The sequence below is a fragment of the Papaver somniferum genome, chromosome 5, assembly GCF_003573695.1.
Source record: "Papaver somniferum cultivar HN1 chromosome 5, ASM357369v1, whole genome shotgun sequence".
NCBI classification, from domain to species: Eukaryota; Viridiplantae; Streptophyta; class Magnoliopsida; order Ranunculales; family Papaveraceae; genus Papaver; species Papaver somniferum.
In genome coordinates this window covers 154,929,073-154,936,413 of record NC_039362.1, presented here as the reverse complement: position 1 = coordinate 154,936,413, position 7,341 = coordinate 154,929,073, and the positions used below count along the sequence as shown (strand labels likewise).

Genomic DNA, 7,341 nt, shown 5'->3' with positions numbered 1-7,341 from the left:
AACAGATGGGATTAAGGAATCGAAGTTAGGGTTTCGGTGTTCTTGAGAGATAGAGATGACATTGTTGATAAGGGGTCGGTGGTTTGAATATGAAGATGATTATGGGTTTCCTGTTGAACTCAAAAGAAGAAGATAGATCTGATATGAAGATAAAATGGTTGAATCTGTAAATAGGTGGAGTTTAACAAGATGAATGGGTTGCTGAGTATTGAATCGAATTGATCCAAAATTAGAAGATGTATGATAGGTTGGTGGCCGCTGTTGAAGAAAAGGAATTGAAGATGAAGAAGAAGAAGAAAAAAGAACGAAACATAATTTTATAAAATATGGATTTGAAAATAATTTTTTCCTAGAAAATGGGTGCGCGTCTTCAGATTTCTGGGCGTGGGTTTCATAGTGGGAAAAATCCGAAAAATGGGTCTCCTTGTAGTTTTCACAAAGTAAAGAAACCGATTTTGAGGCATACTCAAATATTTTGAGACTACATCTGTCTAAGTTCGGGTGAAAAGTTATCAGCCGAACCTAGGGAAAAACATAGGTTATCAGCCGAATCTTGAGTATGCCTCCAAATATGTTTCAAAGTAAAACCGGAAAACCAATGTGCTGTGAAATTTATAAGCCCAACCTCAAGCCCAGTTACAACACAAATGTGCCTGCTTGTGCATATAAACCTAGCCAAAAACAACGGGTGCCAGAGTGAAAAAAACTCTAAAAATAACGTTCTGACATAAACCCTAGCTACTGCAACCAAATGGGGAAGATGAAGAAGAAAGTTAGATTTTCTGATGAAGATCTGAAATCTATTACCAAAGATCATTCAGAGTTCTTCGATACTCTTGTAAATTTAATCGCTAAAGATTTCTATATACCAGCTCCATAGAAACCATATATGCAAGGATTAAGTAAGGTTGCAAAAGCTTCAGCCAAGAAAGAATCAAGAGAAAATCGTAAGAAATCTAGAAAATCTAAGTTAGACCCTGAGGTTTCTTCGGGAACCCTAGATGTACTAAAGCAAAAATTATTGCAGGATTTAGAAGATGATGAAAAAGAGGAGGAAGAAGAAGAAGAAGACAATGATGAAAGAAAATTAGAAATCAAAGAGCTAAGAGACGAGGAGAAATCGTTGACCTATGAGGAACTTCAAGGAAAGTTGAATAGGAAATTGGAAGGGCTTAGGTCTGGTCGAAAAGCTGGACCTGAAGAGGAATCGAATAGAGAGAAGAAAAGGCAATCCTGGTTTTTGAAAAGAAAGAGAGAAAATGAAGGTGAAATCCAAACTAAAGCGGAGATTCAGAAGAAGGCAGAGGCTAATATTCAGAGTAAGAAGATTAAGTAAGATATTGCAAAAGCTGTTGATGGACTTACTTTTGGTCATGTCAAGATTTATGAAAATGATGGTGAATTTGGTAAGAAGAAGAGGAAACATTCGAAATCCCAAGCTCTTGAAGAGGCCAGAAAGATACAGGAAGCAAAGAAGGATCCTGAAAAGGGGGAGATTATTGCAAAGAGACATACATTGAGTACAGCAATTAGTAGAGCTGCTGGTATTAAGGTTCATGATGATCCGAAATTGATAAACAAGAGTATTAAGAAACAAAGGAAGCAACAGCAGAAAAGTGCTCAGAAATGGAAAGATAGAGATGAGACTAAAAATAAAGCTAGGGCTGAAAAACAGAAAGCTAGGAATGATAATATACAAGGAAGAATTCAAGCTAAGAAAGCTAAGAAAATCGAGAAGCGCGAGAAGAAACTCATGCGCCCAGGGTTTGAAGGTCGCCGACAAGGGTTTATCAATGAGCCTGCCAAAAACTAAAATGTGGGTAATGAATTTAATGATTATGTTTTTGCATTTGAGGGGATTTTGTTTTTGAATATTTCTTGAGTTATGAATCAAGTTTCTTTTGTTCTTGCTTTATTTTGATCTGTTGATAACTTGCTTGTTTATGTTTAAACCTTCGAGAAATGTTAATGGAGGTATTGAACTAGTGACCGTGTTTCTGATTCATTTACGAGACATCGGTTGTGAGCTGTTCTCGTGACCATTTGTAATTTTTATGCTGCTAACAAAACCTTAAAAATTGGTGATGAACTATACTATGCTGTTTCAATAATGCGAGTTTAGGTCGTCTTGTACCTTTAGGCTTTGGTTTAAGATGATAACTGCAGCTGTTTTCCCTAGGGGAACTAATTTGAGGTAATGGTTTTTCTTGGTTAACGGAGTAAAGTTATATGTATTCAGTTCTGAGTTTACATAAATTGTTAATGGAGTTGTAGTTGTAGCTAAGTTTGTGATTGAATTCAAGGGATTGGTACATATTGGAGATGGAACAAGAATTGAGTTTTGGAATTGATAAGGAATTGGCTTTGCATCAACAGTTGAGAGTAAGGGCTTGATAGTGTTGGTCAGCTGCACTGAAATGGCAGTGAGTTGCAGGTAGGTGTTTACAAGATATGAATATGTTGTTATTGCAACAATGGAAATGATTGAGACTAAGAGAGTGATACAGAGACTGTAGTGGAGATGCAAGCTGAGATGATATTGAGACATGAGCCGGTTCTGCAGGTGTTGGTTTTGTTTGTGAGATGATGGGACTGTACTGGGTTGCAGCTGAAGTTAATTGTGCTGGTAAGAACTCAGTTTGAATGTGTAGAGGGTCAATTAGTAAGCAAATATAGTATTGCAGTTAAGAGAGGACTGATTGTTTTAGAAGTGTAAGCTGAACTTAGTAATAGTACTATAATGGTGGTGCTGCTAATGCAGGAAAGAGGTCTGAGATGAAATGTATGTATTTAGAGTTAAAAGAATGGAAAAGATGTCGGAGTATTGATTGTATTGTTGCTATTGGTGGTCTCAATGCAGGCTTGCAGATGCTAATTAAAGGTAAGCTGTATTGGTAATTGCAAATGTGTTATAGAATTTGTTTAGATTAAATGAAATGGTACAATGATGAAGTGATAGCCTTAGGCTAGTGAAACTGAAATAATCATCATCAGAACAGGAGAAGACGGAAAAAAAACAAATTCGGAATCCATCAGCACCAACTCGTTAACAATGTGTATATTAGGTATGGGTTTCATTGGGCAGTTTGTTGGGGAAAAAGTAAAGAAAGAAAACTGCTGGTATGGTATTAATAGTTTTGTAATGTTTTTTCAAAGTTCTGCCCTAATTGCATATAATTAACTTGGAATTAAGATCATTATTATACAAGTATTTTTCTTCATGGATTTGGCTCTGTAACAGGATGGGACTTGTACAGATTCAAGTAAGAAGGAGCTTGAGATGTTGGGATTTGATGTTGAGATCTTTAAAATCGGTGAAACTGAGTAAGTTTTTTCATTTCAATTAGTTTTTGCATTTGGAAATGTTGATCAGCCTTGATATTTTCTATGCCAATTTTGTTCAACATTTTATCTCTTGTTGCAGTTAGTGTGGTCGTGATCATGTGCTATCCAATTTTGTAAACGATATTTATTACCAAAAGGTAGACATAGGACACACCCGGGCCCATGGATGAAGTAAAACCTTGAGTTACACAACCTATTTTTTGTGCAAGAAATAATATATCAAGGTCCTAAATATTTATTAAGTGTATAGAAAAAGTAGAAACCTAGAGAACTTTTACATAATATATCAAGGTCCTAAATATTTATCAAGTGTATAGCAAAAGTAGAAATCTAGATAACTTTTACATAATACTGTATATGTTAAACCACTTTTTGTATGTCTCTTGGTCTTGGGCCATACAGCTGTGAATCTGAATGAGTAGGGAATCAATCGAAAAACTAAGATATAAACACACCAAGCCTGTCTACCGCTGTAACTTGATTTTTGTTATCGAGTATATTGGAGAAGGTAGTATGGCTCCCTCTCCTTTCAGCTTATTCCTGTAACTTCTTAGAAAGACTATTTAGAGCTGCTTCGTTGTTGATAATCCCAGGGTTTGTTTTTGTATTTTTCTGCATTTTTCTTGTATGTAATAAAATGCTAAAGGTGCTTTTTTTGTGATTCAGTAATTAATGACGCTTTATGTGAACAAAGGCTCTGGGACATAAGATTTATAGGTGATGAGAACTTTAACATGTGTGAAATTCGCAAGGACTTCAGAATCGATGCAACTTTTAAGGGTAACGTCTCTCGTTTCCTGAACCACAGTTGTGATCCTAACTGTAAATGGAAAAATGGTTGGTGCTCGTATATCCTAACTGGATGAGTTCAAAAAGAGAAGTAATTTGGGAAGGGTAAGCATTTGGCCGAGCCAATTCATAATAATACTTTCTAACTGGGTTGCTGCTGGTGAAGACATCCAGTTGAAGCCCACAACATTAGATCCAGTACTAAGCATTTCACCAAGGAACCCAGCACTGGAACCACTTGAAGGAAAATAAGCAAAGTAATTTGGACTCTGCCAATGAGTAAGACCAGGGATGATATCATTGGTTACATCTTGAAGAATGGTTTCAATGGATTGAGAGTTGTTTGGAGCTGATTCGGGTAATCGTTTACGCAAGTATCCAGGCTCAACTTGACTCCTAACAGGATACATTGCCTTCTGAACTCATCCGGATTGCACGGCTGCAGCGCCTGCAATTCTTCCGTGAGTTCTTACTTTCTACGGAAGATTTCTTTACTTTTTATCTTGTAACCTTGTTTTCACCAGAGATTATGGTTTTAGTTGTTTTGGTGTTTCTTTCACAGGAGCTTTACTAGATTAGGTCAGTTCTAATCCAGTGTAAATTTAACTAGTAGTTGAGCTGCTCTTATATTGGTTCCTGAGGGGGTACATGCGCGCAGCCCGTCATTTTTAATTCAAAGTTGTATCGTGACTGCAAAATGGATAATCAGATATACAAACAAAATAATGTCTGTTCCATACATGGTTTTCACACATGTAAAAGCAATGCAAGATTTTATTTCAACTGAGACCAGAGTTATCTACACCTTGAGATTTACAAGCATTTCTTACCAGGTTAAAAAAGCACTGTGATTTTTGTTTATTTCCCTAAAGCTTGCAAATTGTAGCGTTTAAGATGGTTCGATCTTCATCACTGAACTTTGGCAGTAGAGCATTTTGTGAATCTGCCAGAAATAGAAAATAAACGTGACAAAATTCTACAAATATCGTAGTCATTTGTCAAGATGAAATATCAATCCGGTTACTAAATCAAAAGCCTAATCTCTAGTGACATTTTATTGGTCATTGTTGCTTCCAAACCGAACGTGTCCCTTTTGAATATTTTACCATCTTCCGACCGTCTCACCAACTAAAATCGTACCTCATATTTTAATGTTGGCTTGCGTCCTACCACGACGCGTGGAGAGCTGTAGAAGCCATGGGTCGTTTTTTTCTTCAAGAAACAGATGGAAAAGGCAGAGAGGAGTGGCTCGCATTTGAAATTAAGACGTGGACTGTCGGGAGCTATATGACAGACGCTAAACAGCAGGGAAGTAAAGGTGGGTCCATAATATCTACGTGCCAATTTAAGACTAGCTGCCCCATCTGTAAAAGCGAGTGTTGGCTCGATCTAAGGCCGTGCTTACTTACCAAAAATGATCTAAGGCCAGCTCGCACCGCCGTATCCGTGTTTTGGCCATTGGTCGGTCATTGGTGGGATATATTGGTCGAGACTTTTGTTACATCCTAATTTTGATGGTGGGTTTAATGTTGGTGGTGGTTTAGATATTCGCCTATCCGCGGTGTTTTGGGTAGGCGGTGATCTGGGCCTCTCTTTGGCATGGCGTTAATTTCCGATAGTGAAGATGCTCTTGCTAATGCAGCACCGCACTCACCTGACTAAGCTACTTTGGTCCGAATTGCTGGTCAGGACCTTGGACTGGGTTAGCTAGTTCGCGTTTTTGGTTACTGCAGTGACAATTGACAAATATCACTTGACCTTGGAACTACGGCTTAGTGTCAGTAGTTTGTGTTTCTACCTCTAGTTGTATTTTCAGAGTATTGTTGCTCTTATATTGTCTGTCTCCTAGCTAGTCTTCCACGGCACAAAGTGATGACTCTTTGGTAGTTGTTGGTTGCATGCATCTTGTGTATGATTTATTCTCTTTGCGAGCTTTTACTATCAAAACAATACATAAATGCGGCCGTCTGATGCCACTTAACCACCCCTACCTGGCTAGCTAGCTTGATAGTAAAAGCAGCTGACTTCTGATCCGCTAGTTCCATATGACTTTGCCCATAACAGTTAGTACTAGTAGTTAATGTAGACTGTCGGGAATTAAAATTCTCTTCTCATATTAATACTTCATTGAGATTCCTTGTAAGGGCCGTGATTTGGACTTTTTCAGTGCGGGAGCTGTATATATATTCTATAGCACCATGTTCAAAACCTACTGTATACTTATGGTTAGGCAACATGATATCACTTCCTTGGCAAATACACTATATCAACAAACTTTCCTCTCCATCACAAAATCGAAAATCCAAAATTTTATCCAAAGTTTTTCACATGCTCTTATATTATCCTGTTACTAACTTCTCTAAAAAAAACAATCATTCTTAGCAGACTCAGAAAATCAAACCATGTAAAAACCATCAGACACAGACTTTTTTGTGTCCGGCGATTTTGAGCTGGTTTTTGCAGCTCTGTCTGTAAAGAATTTTTCAAAAAAAAAAACAGTTATAGTATAATTCTAGATCAAATATCTGAAATAATGGTAATATTCTTCCAAAATTTCTCATTCCAAACCACCTTTTCTCCCCTCCCTTGTACCAATACCAAGATACTTTTTATTCAACTAGGAGTGGGGGGATTGTAGGACCACTATTTTTTACTCACATGGTCCTCCTATTTGTAATTATCAGAACAGCAGCATACTCGATTTGGTTTCCCTGAAAAAGGAGGCAAGGACATGACCGTAATTTGACTTGAGACCTCAAGAGTCATTATCCCTTTCCTCATTTCTGGCACAAACCAAATGAAAAAACAAAAACTCTCTAACCACCCAAAATCTGGCGGAACAAGATAACAATAACGGATTCGGACCAATCCTATAAAATCAACCACTCAAAAAATTCTTCGGGATCAACAAATAAACACCAATTAATCATCCCACTGAGGTTTACGCTATGGTCTTTTGTATATTCCTATGATGATATCATAGATTTGTTAACCCCCTTTTATTTTTTATTTTTATACACCACCTAGGCGATTCCGTCACGTCATCACACGATGAAACAGAGAACAAACAGCTTCAGTTTCTGTTGGGACTAATAATGGAAATATAACCAACAAGTAAGGTTAATAAAGTAACTTAACTAAAGCTCATCCTGTTTTGTTTTTTCTCTTGCATCAAAACAACAACACAACAACGCTCAGACTCAGCAG

The 7,341-nt window shown here is 37.3% G+C and overlaps 1 pseudogene; it reads left to right on the top strand.

Annotated features, from left to right (window-relative positions):
- The first annotated feature begins 708 nt into the window (after nucleotides 1-708).
- On the top strand, nucleotides 709-4,938 carry LOC113283287 (annotated as a pseudogene).
- The last annotated feature ends 2,403 nt before the right edge of the window (nucleotides 4,939-7,341 follow it).